Raw genomic sequence first — 14,366 nt, forward strand, 5'->3', positions numbered from 1 at the left:
AGGTGCCTACACTACAACCTATAATGTAACCCATATTTATAATGTCTAAACTGTAATGAGTTCACGTGTGGGCGCTTCGTCTTTAGCTCGCCGCTTTTAGCGAGCGCTGTCAATGCATTTGACCTGACTTCTTAATTAATTCAATACACCCACTAGTACTACCCTAATGACGCGGGCATATTAAGAGATGAGGTTTAGAAACAAGCGAGACTTTTAATAAAAAAATGAAAAAAATTGACCCAAATGTCGCTAACTCTAGCTTTGTAAAGATCGTTCCAAGTGGCGTTCGCGTTTGGCCTCTGCTTATCCCTATAGGAAAAGAGCGTGATATTATGTTTGTGTGAATGTAGGTAATATATTCAAATAGTATGCAAACCCGCGAGTCACATTGGTTAAGGTGGTCACTACATCGCTATTGTCTAGCAATCTATAGGTAGTACTACAGTTCCAGTTAATAAAATACTCAGGACCTGCGAATGTTTCTTTAAAATGACCAAATTGGGAATAAAACTTTGGACAGAACGGGCCAATTTTAAATTTATAGTGTCATGGTTGATATAGCAAAAGGCGCAGACCAAGATGTGTCAATTACCTCTCTCGTTTCACCATTAACAGTGATCCAATTACAGTCCTATGTAATTCGGGCGAACCTTTTGCCATGCCATAACCAAAATACAAAACAAAAATTTAACCTACATTACAGTTTATTACTTAGATTAACACATAGGGTACTTTTCATTCCGGGAAATAATTTGTCACACGTACGACATCGTAAGCAAAAACTAGTAATTAGTAGTTGTTAGCTCAATTAGTCAGCGCCGTTATAGCTTCATCTTTTCATATTCATGCGCTACTTTACGAACTGTATATAATATACTAGCGGACCCGACAGACGTTGTCCTGTATACACGTCTTTAATTTGAACATTTTAAACTTTTTTTAATAATCTAAACCATTCTCAGATCCCCTTGAACACACACAAAAAAATTCATGAAATCGGTCCAGTCGTTTAAGAGAAGTTCAGTGACATACACACTTACAGAAGAATTATATGTATATACATATAAAGATATAACTGTATTAATTAGGGATTAAGCTCAAAGAGAGCGTCTTGAATGAATCAAACGTCAGCAATACTGTTCAGTTTTTCACGTAAAGATGTTGATTATGAGAAAGCCCGAAAGTCAAAGTCCGAACTTCGTGAAAATTTTATGGTTTTCACTGTTTTACCTTTCCTGTGCCCTGTATCTATTACTATTAGTATTATTTATTACTTATTAGTAATTTTCTCAAAACATACTTTTTATCCAACTTTTCATTACGACAACTATGTATATTTTCGTTTCTAGTAACCAACCAAGTCATAAAACAACTTGACTTCAAATATTCAAAACTGTCATAATATTTGTACTCACGTTAGCGACAGATTTCCAGAAATTTTCCTCGCGAAAGATCAAAGGGGTTTTCAGAAGCTTTGAAAACAAAATGCACTTCAGAACGTCGAAAGCTAACATCGTCATCGAGGGCTTTAAAGCTAGCGGCGGGGTAGAACTGTCTATTTTTCCCGTCCTAGATTTTAGCAAACGGCAAAAGCGGCCAAAACCCTACAACATTAGTTGCCGCTTGTGCCGTTTGACAATTCAAGTAACGTGCCAGTCACACGAAGTAACGATGTTTAGTAGACAAATATTGTCGTTTCCTAGTTTTCGGCGCTTTGTCGTTTAGTTTTTGGTTTGTTTAGCTATTTAAGTTCGTTTGCCTTGTAGCTTTAGTAACTGAGTACGGGGGTCTTTATAAAGACATATAATTTAAAACTAATTTACTTTTGTAACCGAATTGTGTAACTATATTAGCGTAAACGAATGTGAACATTTCAGAGTGTGGCTAAGTATTTTTAGAATTCTTTAATTAGGCAACTCCTCTATCTGATCTCTCAAAAGGCGAATCAACAAACACATACAGTGATTAACTTTCTGACATTTTATTAAATAATATTTTAAAGCATTATCTAAACTGACCACAACCGGGACCCATATACCCTCGAAAGTATGGAGACGCCCTGCTGAATACCAATAACACCTATGAGACGGGCACCTGAATCACAAAATATATGAATTGAATAAGGCAAAGGAAGTGTACAAAGCAGCATTCTTTGATCTCTGCATACCCGTTTGTGCAGTTTAACAAACTGTGAGCGCAACTAGCTATTACGGACTATAAAGCGCCACTAACGATACGTGAAATGATCACCCTGATACAAGGTTCGACGGTGCAGTTGACCAACTCACGATAAACACCGAACTTCAATACCCTTGTAACTTGTTCTATTATCTACTATGAGGGTGCAAGTTTGTAAGCACTTTACCATGCACGGTATGTCAAACACCAACGATCAGTTTTTTGATAGCAAGCTGGGTAGGTTTGTGTTTTCTATTAGAACCATTTTACTTTCTCTTTAAAAAAAAAGACAACTGCCGCACAAAGAATTGCTCGTGCCGCGGGGACTTTTACAAACATACAAATAACAGAAATAAAGACCCAAAAGTAATTTTCTGGTAGTGGCATGGCAACCATCTTAACCATTGCCACGTAAGTGAAAAATGTTTCGTGTATGTATATTTCAAGAAAATTTTCCAAATTGTTGTCTTGTTAATTGCTTATTTTATTTACTTTTTTGTTTTTTGATCGATACAAAGGGATCATGATTACTCGAATTTTATAGGTCAGATTGGTTCTCTTTTTGGTATAAAAACAAAAAACACTCTGTGTGAGATTTGGTTGCATTCCGTCTTTTAGTATTTGTTGCTATGGCGTCAACAAAAATATTAAATATCAAAATTTCTGCTGTCTAACTATCACGGTTCATTATAATCAGCCTGGTGACAGACATGCAGTAAGGTCTCGGTGATAAGGTCCCGTTTTTAAATTTTGGGCACGGAACCCTAAAAAATTGTCTGCTATAAGTACAACCTATAACCAATAGCCGCAGTATAACCACAAAGTTATAGCGGTGTACCGACCACTTTGGCCACTGTGCCACTGATACAAATCAGGGTGCGAGCTTGATGCTAATTAGGTCTATCGATCGGCTATTAGTGCTCCAAGGAAAGCTGCTTATACATACTTCGTATTAACCTAACATATACATATGTTTTCAGATAGAAGTAAAATAATTTTGTAGAGATCGTAGCAAGCGGAGTTTTTTGGTATTTTATTTACTGGTATGTTATTTTACGAAGGTTAATGTAATATGTTAATTCTAATATGCTTTTAGTCGTATTAATTGCAAGTGTATTTTTAAAACTATTTCAAAAAGAGATTACAAATTTGCAAATACAAAACATAAGAAATTGTACTTTTGAAATGTTAAGAAATTGTAATTATCGCCATCTCACATAATGTAATGCAAGATGGCGATATTTTTTTCTTCTAATTAGTTTTTATTTCTATGCTTGTTATGTATCCATTGGTTTTCTGCGTTAACCGAAGTTGTCCGATTGTTGTCCAAAGGTTTCCTCTAAAAATGTACAAATGTGCAATTTGTCCAAGTTGTCGCATCAACGTTTTCGTGGCCTACCTCGACGTCATCGACCTACAAGCGTCCATTCGGTCGAGATTTATGCTCACCCATTTTTGTATCTAATAACGTGTTCTGCCTGATTCCCATTTAGTCTTGCAGCCTTACCTACATCAGCAACTTCCGTTTTTAAGCATAAAATCAAGCCTATTCCCCATATGAGTAGACAGAGACCAAAGAACGCCACTCCGTACGTTCTCTACAAACTGACTTAGCTTCACTCAAGTCCATACATCTTGTTCTACAAGACGCCGGTTACAAGTACTACGCACCTAAAATCACGCATGCATATACATATCACGCATACATATACATATTACTAGCTGTGCCCGCGACTTCGTTCGCGTGGAATAGTAACTATGAGCAGCGTTTTTTTTTAAATATATACTTATTTTTATTTTGGATCATAATCACAGTCATTTTGGGTAGCTAAAAAACCTACTTTACTGTAATGCTTTTCTATATACAATATTAGACGTATGGCCATCGGGGGTGAAAGCATACAGGCTGCTGGGATTGCTAACACGGGACAGAGCCACATACAATTGACCGTGCGAAAAACAGCTGATACTTAGATCTACACCCACAACTTTTAGAGTCTGACCTTGAGCTTTATTAATTGTCATGGCGAAACATAGGCTCACTGGAAACTGAATTCGTTTAAAACTAAACGGAAAATTGTTTGGAATGAGAGGAATCCGAGGAATAAAAACACTATCACCTTTTCCGCACCCTGTTAAAATCTCTGCTTCTATCAGATTTCTTTGTAAATTTGTTACTTTTAATCTAGTACCGTTGCAAAGTTTTGGTGGGCTTAAATTTCTAAGGAGCATTATGGGTACGCCGATTTTTAATTTTATTTTGTGAGCTGGTAGTCCAGGAGCACTAAGAGATTTTAAAAATTCTACTGGGTAGCTGGTAGATTCTCCTTCTTCCATAACTCTGTTAATAGAGATATACTCTAAATTTACCCCTCGAAACTAAGCTCAAAATTTCAGCGTTTATTGCTGCTGCTTGATCGTTTCGTGGAGTCAAAATTGCTCTTTCGCAAAGCCAGGAATTTTCGCAGGTTAGTATTTGCGTTGGGTTTCCATACACCTTTGAAATGAGGTCTCGTATTGATGAAACTTTGCTGCATAAGTTTTCATTGTTCACGTGTGATACACACCGTTACCGATCTCCAGTAATAACTCTGAAAACTCTTGAGCATTTTGATTGCCTCCGGTTTGCGTCATGCGTCAAATGCAAAGGGATAATGTAATGCCACAGATGAGAACTCTTTAGACAGGCTCTAACTTCATCAGCCCTTGTTCCACGTGGTATTACAGGGAGAGTCTGACGAAAATCGCCAGAAAAAAGTACAGTAATGCCACCCATAGGTTGGTTATTTTGTTTGATATCACGCAACGTTCTGTCTACTGCTTCAACTGCTTTTCTGTTTGCCATTGTGCACTCATTCCATATAATAAGGCTGCAATCACGAAGAACCTTAGCTTTATCGCTGTTTCTTGAAATCTTACAAACAGGGTTTTCTGTGCGGTCTAAGTTGATCGGAATTTTGAACATTGTATGTGCAGTTTTCCCTCCTGATAATACAACCGACAAACGTCCATCCTAAGCTGAACCGCGATTCCTAAACCGATAATTTTTATTTAACTTCTCTATAAAGATATTTAAGTATTATTAAAAGATATTTATTATTAAATTAAAATTATTATAAAGTTTCAGTAAATTCTTCTAACAGAGAAAAGAAGTAGTTATTCATAATAGAATTAACTCTTACTAATAATATAAACGCGAAACTTTGTATAGACGCATATTTGTTAGTCTTTCTCGCAAAAACTACTGAACGGATGTGGATTAAACTTGACAAACAGTAATAACAGTAATAAGTAGCTATAACATATTCTATTAATGATTGTAATTTACCTATCTAGTAACAATGATCGACGTCGTTCGTTGACCGGAACAGGCGTTAAAAAAACAATAAACTACCGATTCCCATGGGAAACGGATGTTTTCCCGCGGTAAAAAGTAGTCTTTATGTTGCGCCAGGCTCTAAAATACGTCGGTACAAAATTTCAACCAAATCCGTCAAATAGTTGCGGAGATTAATGGTGCCTATGTATAAGCATAGAATAGTGTTCGACGTGATTCTTTAATTTGACATAACTTTTTTATTTATGAACCGATTGACATGAAACAAACACTAAAGCATAACTGAGGCATACCACCATATATTCGTGAAAACCGCATCCAACTCGGATCAGCCGTTTCTGAGATTAGCGTGAACAGACAACCAGACAAACAGACAAACAGACAAAAAAAAAGTTAATTACATTTTTGGGTTCGACATCGACATAACAATAGCCCCTGCTATTTTTTTTATTTTTATTTTCAATGTACAGACAGCACTTTTCTACAATTTTATTATATGTATAGATTATGTAAGACATGTATGTGCAAATTAGAATCTGAGCTAGGGAAGGCGGAGCTAGCCGCTAAAGTCCGGTAACTTAGTAACATTGGCATTAACGTTATAGATCTAATTAATAATTTTGTGACCTACAAAAAAAAATATCTGTATCAAACAGGCCACCGTCAACTGTACAGGATTGCCGCGAGTTAACTGGTTCTAGAATCTGAGTTTCTATACCTCTGGCAGCCGTGAACCTTGTTAACAAAAGTCTCTACTAAGTTGTTGTTGTTACAATATTTCTATTTGGACGTAGTTATGAAAGAACGTTCCAATCCACAAGGTGGTCAAAATTGAGTTTTTGAGCCCAAGCTAGGTATTTTGGATCGTCCTATCTAGTGGTGAAGACACTGACTCTTTTACGACAATAACTACTGAAATAATTACACGGTCTAAATGATAAAACGTACCAAAAGATCTAAATTGTAATCGTATAACGTGACATTACATATGGATCGTGCTATTTTTATTTGTTTTGGACTGAATGCAATAGAAATAACGATCCAATCCATCTTGAAACGTTTTAAAATAAATATTTTTTTAATAATTTTAAATCTTAAAAAGTGACATTCCATTTGGATCGTTATATTTTATTACATTTTGGACTGAATAAAATAAGAATAATGACTCAATCAACTTGGAACGTTTTTAAAAATAACAATTATAAATGAAAATTCATTTGGATCGTACTGTTTCAATACGTGTTGGACTGAATAACATAAAAATAATGATGCAATCATCTTGTTTGTTTTTCTTCTTCTTACTATCTATTTCTTCAAAACATTCCATGTAGGTACTTTATATATAACGTGACGATAATAAATTCATATTGGTAAAAGTACCGTAAAACGGGGTGAATAGAATTCGCGGGGTGAATAGAAAAAAAATCAGGAAAGTTTTCAAGTTTTTTTTAATATTTGAGTACTTCTCGTTGAAGAATTTTGTTCAAATTTTAAATGATTACACGGCGATATTACTTCTCTGCGGTGTTATAATTGTTTAAATTGATATTTATACCCAAAAAATTGCTTCAAAGTCTACCGTCCTTGAATACCTTAATATCGACCCTCAAAACTTTGGATTTAAAGTGGGATTTCTTTTCTAATGAGTTGTTTGGAGTGTTTATGTCTTTAGGTGTATATTAATTTATAAAGATACAATATTGTTAATTGAAGAAACGTTTTTAAATCTAAAAAATATGTTTAAATCATGGAAATAGTATTTTTTTTGTATAAACGGGGTGAATAGAATCGTTTGAAGGGTGAATAGAACTACAGTATGGGGCAAATGGAAACATAGCAGGGTTCAATAGAAACGCGTAAGAGGTGAATAGAAACGAGTGAGGGGTCAATAGAGATTAATAAATAGGGTTGTCAAAAACTGTAAACAAAATTAACATAAACAATGAAAAATTAATAGTCATTAATCTTCTGAACTTCACAATTATCATTGTATCAAAGTTATAACGGCAAACTACTGCATATAGTATGAAAGTTAGTTAGGTTATCTTGCTTTATTTTTTCAGTTAAAGTAATTATCAACGGTTATTTAAATTTTTAAACACACAACCTCCCTTTTCAGTATGTTGGATAAGTCGTCTTTGGCAGCCCTAACAGTTTTTCCATTCACCCCTTTGGTCGTTTCGATTTACCCCTATCGCTGGGTGAATAGAAAATGACCATTTTTTAAGGAAAAATCGTAAAATTATGCATATTTTTGGACAAATATGGTTTTAGCTCTTTCTTCATGGCGCCGGACATGATATAAAAGAACCCGACAATAAAAATAACAAGTTATTCGCAACAAATTTTTAGGACAAAGTTGAAAATCGTTTCTATTCACCCCGTTTTACGGTAAACCTTAGTCTACCTATGACCCCAAACGCTGTGGGTTAGTCTCTGAGTACCCCGATCCCCGAAGCCCCCGTCCCGGAGTGCCCCAATTTATTTTCGTCTTGTGGAAAATCATCACAATAAAATTTACATTCACATATTTCACATACATCACATGTTATCTATATTAATATTATAAAGCTGAATGAAAAGAAGAGTTTGTTTGTACGAGCAAATCTCAGGAACTACTGGTCCGATTTGAAAAAATATTTCAGTGTTAGATAGTTAATTTATCGAGGAAGGCTATAGGCTATATATCATTACGCTACTACTAATAGGAGCAGAGTAGCAATAAAAAATGTTATCTATACTAATATTACAAAACTGAAGAGTTTGTTTGTTTGTTTGAACGCGCTAATCTCAGCAACTACAGGTCCGATTTGAAAAAATCATTCAGTGTAAGATAGCCCATTTATCGAGGAAGGCTGTAAGCTACATATCATCACGCTACGACTAGTAGAAGCAGAGTACCAGTAAAAAATGTTACTAAAACGGGGAAAATTTTGACCCATTCTCTCTTATATGACGCAAGCGAAGTTGCGTGGGTCCAGCTATGTATGAATATTTCTTAAAAAATATGTTTTAATAATGTTTCATTGTTTTACTTATGTTTTAGAAAATATATATATTAATTACCAAAATATAGCAATTGTAACATTTTGGAACGTTTTTGCAAATTAAGTTAAAATCTACTTCCATACATTAAGCCTTTTTTCAAAAACGTTCCAAGTGCATTTTTTTCATAATTTGTATGAGAAATATGAATAAATTTTAGTGACAAGTATATTTAAAAATAAAGTTTATTTATATAGTTGCAGTGATACATACTACTTAGCTGTACTCGCTACCAAAAAAAAGCGTACCACAAAATTACAAAAACGCGATTTACTCATTTTGACCTGCGTGTGGATTGGAACGTTCTTTCATAACTACGTCCATTTATTAAACTGCAAGTTTGGCGCAATGGTTCAAGCGGTCACCTCTCCGCAACAACCGTAGCGCCGCGTGTGGTGTGTTCGAATCCCACCCGGGACAAATCTTTGTGTGATAAGCACGAGTATTTGTTCTGAGCCTAGTTTTCAATTTATCTATATAAGTATATATTTAAAAGTATATGTATGATTATCAGTTATTTCGTTACCATAGTACAAGCTTTGCTTAGTTTGGTATAAAATGACCGTGTGTGAGTTGTCCTACAATATTTATTCATTTATTTTCAAGCAGAAACATGAAATCGTTTTAAACTATAAATACTAAAATACGTCAATTTCTAGGTATCAATTGAAATCGCTCTGGTTCATCAATATTTGTAATTAGTGGTCGTCAATGATACGTTTGTAAGTTTCCCCCGACACAATAATTATTGCTAGAGCAAGTAGTGTTACTGTCACTCAAAGTCGTACAGTTGATATTAATTGCGGTCGCATGCAATTAATGTGATGTGCGGGGAGACTGTGGAATGGTGAGTAACGAAATGTAGGCATTTGAGGACAATAGAGTCTATTTCGTTTATTAAAATATTATTCAATTATGAAACCGTTGTGGCCCTAGGTGATCCACTAAACATCATATGTATATCTTTACATATAAAATAATGAATCAGCAAATTAGTTGCTAAGTAAGAACGGCTTGGTATATTTTGTTACCACGCTTTTTAGGGGGCGGGAAAAAATAATAGTACACGTGTGAGTCACACAAGTCAGCTAAAAAATAAGTAAACTAATTTAAGTCAAACAAACAGGCTTATTCTGTGAGAAGACACTTCGAAGCTGTGGGACAATAATGGGTAACTTTCCCACTGCTAGGCAAATTAAAGTATTGAGTGTGTTTTGTCAAAGTCTTAGACTTAAACGGTTAAGTCTAAGACCAATCTTGTTTGGGTACTTTTACAAACATACAAATGAGCTGAAGCCGAAACCGCTAACTGTGGTATTTGCTAAAGTGGGCAGGGCACCACGCCGCGCCGCTACTCTGCCCGCGCGAGTCTAGGGTTCGATTCCTTCACAGAGTTATTTTCATTGTAGTTTGTGTCCATTGTTTGTATGATTGTTAAAGGCAAAATAGTAATTCCTAATGCAAAAATAGTAACATTAGCAATATTTTTTATAGGACTTTGCTGGTAACAGTACCACAGTGCTACCTATAGGTGGTCGGCACGCCGCCGCGCCATACGCGAGATTCGGGGTTCGATTTCTTCGTGTAATTAAGTGATTCACAAATAAAGGTTTTAGTATGATTTTACTTTGTGACCATTTTTAGTATACTTATAACAGTGATAAGATTTTTTTTATGTAAATGTTATGAAAATATATCTTCGACAAACATTACTTGTGAAAGATTTAGAAATGCTTTGTTAACCAAAATATCAATAAAATATATGAATATTTAAAAAATCTTTTTCTAATTGCGCGATCTGTTGGCGTTCCCGATCCTCGCGCCATCTGTCGCAAGAAACCAAGACTTATTTTGGTTCCGAGAATAAGCTCTAGATGTTATTATAACTTAAGTACAGTCAAAAGTATAAATAAGTACAAAGTACTTTATATGTTGCAAAAATATTTTTACATGTACATCCGAATATCAAACCGAGTCATTCTAATTGCATACTCTACTTTAACCAAACCTGACCTTTTATTTATTTTTTTAATTCACTTAATTCGTTGTAATTTTTAGTTTTCATTTAATTAAACCGTAGTTTTCGCAGTCAAAAACACAAGTTGGTACTTTTATTATTTATTACAAATATACCTATTTTTCTTCGCGCTATTGTCTTGCGGGCCTTTGAACTTTTTGTAGGTCATCTTAACGCCATCTATCGTACATAAACCACACTAGTTTTGGCAAACGGATTTGCCCGGTACTACCAACAAGGAATTTGGGGAGAAAGTTGTGACATATGACTGACAGATGTCATTTAGATAAATAGATATCTTCATTCCTTGCTAAGAAATATTGTGCTAGAATTCTTAGTTTATTATTTTATTCAGTTTTGCTTTTATTTTTATCAGTTGTACTAACGGTAAAAGGAGGCATCGAAACCATTGTTCGCATTGAAACTGGCTGGAAAAAGAAGTAATACTCTTCTAACCTATCATATTTGCAGCGTTAAAAGCTCCCCAGGGTATGATGTAGTCAGTCTATAAACTATCTGTACTTACACCAAAATACGTCAAAATATGTTAAGCAGTTTTGTAGTGATTGAGTAACAAACACAGTTGAGACCTGCGCATTACGCATCTGACTCAATTTCCATGACCAAGTTCCGTTTTACCCTTCAAATAGACATTAGCACACTACTATCATTCACATAACAATGCATCACTTCAAGTATTAAAAGATTAAATCAATCAATTAATAAAATCAATATTTAGTCAATGCTCTATAAACATGTCAGCTGCGTCCCCATGACATTGTGCCGCCCTCTGGCCACGCATTTTAACAACAATTCAAAGAAGCACTTATGATGAGCTTCGCGGGGGGCGTATGGGAACGCAGTTTAGAATTGCGTTAATAGATGGCGTTCCATGTCGACTACCAGGTCACTTCTTGTAAAACTGTTAAATGGTCATAAATTTAAAGAAAAAATATTTTTTCTTCCAAATATTTATTTAATACGGTGTCTGATAAAGCTTTAAAATTCGGGTGTCAATAAATTATCTTTTTTCAAAGTCAAGGTTTGGTTTACCTTATTTAGTGGGAAGCAACAGTAGTTGTTCATAAATAACGATAATTTATGAGTATAAGTTTGTGATAAGCATATTCTTAAAGACAGGTGACTGACTAAGACGAGACTTAAAGTCCATCTTTAGGATTGGTTAGGTTTTGAGCAATTAAGCCGGGAATACTGCAATTTGCTATATTTTTTTCTGAATTCCTTAAGAGTACCAAGCTAAGACTGTAAAAATATGGAGTTTTCACCTTTTGGTAATGTACAGACAATCTTAGTTACATCGCAGAACACGTACCTACGCTTTGTCTGAAAAGAACGCTAATGGTTGCAAAATCATAATATATAGCTACTAGCTGACCCGCGCAGCTCCGCTCACGCTTTCTTCTATAGCTGACCGATAAATAAAAGACCTAATCTTTTGTATAAAATGATTTTAAAACGAATCAGTATTTAATAAAAATGCATTTATTGAATAAAGCATGAAGTTTTAAGAATTATTACAATATTATATCTATCTTTGTGGCTACGTGTGCTAGAACTTTATTTACTTTGGTGATCCTTTGTGATAGTGACATTCCAAGTAATGTGCTCTTTTTTGTGATAGTGACATTTTACTGCAAAATGAGCAGGAAATTTTCTCAATTTGATTAATTCCAATTTACGATGCCTAGGAGAAGACGACCTGACTTAGGTCGTCCATTTGCGATCCATGAAAGACAACCTACAGTATACCATTTGGCAGTCCATTTAGAAAATGGTCAACGAGTTTATTTTAATGAATCTAACACGGCAGACAGAGCGGCACATCCACCGTCGACAACATTAACAAGTTTCTTCACAGTCTGTCAAACTGATGATTTTGCTCGCACTTTGCTGTATGCTGACATGCCACGCTGTTACACATGGAACGCATCATCGAAATCGTTTCAGCGTCGAAAACAAGGAACACCAGTTGAAGGACATCCAAATGTATTTGCTTTAGATGCTCTGGGTCGCATCTACACAGTACATCCAAATAACGATGAATGTTATTATTTGCGGTTGTTGTTGGTGAATGTTCGTGGTCCGACATCGTTTAAACAACTGAGAACAGTTGATGGACAGCTGTGTGCGACTTACCGTGAGGCATGTCAACAGATTGGATTTGACATATTAGTTGGTTGTTCTATTTTAAAAATATCTAAATATTTGTTTTTTTTTCTTTTTTATGTAGTATGTATTTTGTGACTGAGTTTTAGCGAGACTAACGAACAGCAATTCATTTTTATATATATAGATAACGAAGTCGCGTTATGGCATATCCACCATTAAAACAGTTGCCATGACAACGGAATTTTGTTAATTCAATGTCATTATAAAATTGATTATTCGCGACTTCGTTCGCCACCTGATTTTTTTCGGGAATTGCGTCATTTTCCCGGGGTAAAAAGTAGCCTATGTCCATCTCCTGGCTCTAAGCTACCTCCCTACCAATTTTCAGCCAAATCTGTTCTGCCGTTCTTGAGTTATAAGTGGTGTAACTAACACGACTTTCTTTTATATATATATATAGATAGTATTTCTCTATCTATTGGAAAGGTAAATAAAGGAAGTTGAAGAGTTGGAAACGTAATCGTATTCTCCTTAACCCCTCAAATCTAAATAAAACACCTATAAAAAGATCTTTAAACAGTTTAAGAATGCATCATACTACTTTCATAGTGTCGTCGTGGACTACAGTCGATATTATATATACCAAAACGTGAACCCTATGCAATTTAGGCCATACTTTGAATATAATATCGTTAATTTGTGCCTTCTGCAACGCAAAAAAAATCTACTGGTAAGATCTACATCGTTCTTTAACGCGATTCGTGTATATGACGCCCACTAGAGGTGCTAAACCGATTGTCATGCATTTTCTTTCGATAGCTAGCCGGTTCTCGGTAGTCAATAGTAGTAGAGAATCGAGCTACTGAACTGCAGATTATATTATTTACTATGTGCTATCCATAACCAACTAGCCATCGAGAAATCTTGTACGAAGAAATAAACTGAAAGGAAGGATTAAGGAGTTAAGGAACCATAATTATTCGCAGTACATTTTGAAATGTCTAACTCTCGACACTCAATAATACTGTACTGAACTGACTATAAAAAATTGCGCTACAAGTCTTTATGAATTACAAAATTGTTAAGAAAGGACTGGTTTTGAAAGAAAAAATCTGGTAGTGGTAAGAGATTGACTCAAAATACTCATGCTATGTACTTATACAACTTTCTTCGTAAGTTGAAATCTCAATTATTATTACAAACTCAAACTTGTGTTGGACGCTCAGTTGATCTTGACCAACGTACAATACTGTGACGCTACTATCTTGTATTTCTATACTAAAATGCATTTTCGACAGTTCATAAAAAGTAGCTAAATTGACTGAAAGTGTATCTTTCAAAGTATATGAGACTTCCTAGATAAAAGGACTATACAAATGTCCATAACATACTATTCTTCTATTTCGGCAAAATAAATCTTTTAACTGTATTTAACCATTAGAATTTCTAGTTTAGTCCTAAATGTCTAAGATTTTCCATCGGGTTTTAATTGTTTAACTAAAATGTAAAACAATGTTTTATATTATAAAACAGTACCCAAGAACCCAAGCAATAGCCCGTTAATTGAGAATGCTTCAGAATGAACTACGATTACACAACAAATGAACAACGACGATTTCGAACTGTTACCGAGAAATGTCGCTTATTCATAAGATTCTC

This window comes from Anticarsia gemmatalis, chromosome Z, assembly GCF_050436995.1.
Source record: "Anticarsia gemmatalis isolate Benzon Research Colony breed Stoneville strain chromosome Z, ilAntGemm2 primary, whole genome shotgun sequence".
NCBI classification, from domain to species: Eukaryota; Metazoa; Arthropoda; class Insecta; order Lepidoptera; family Erebidae; genus Anticarsia; species Anticarsia gemmatalis.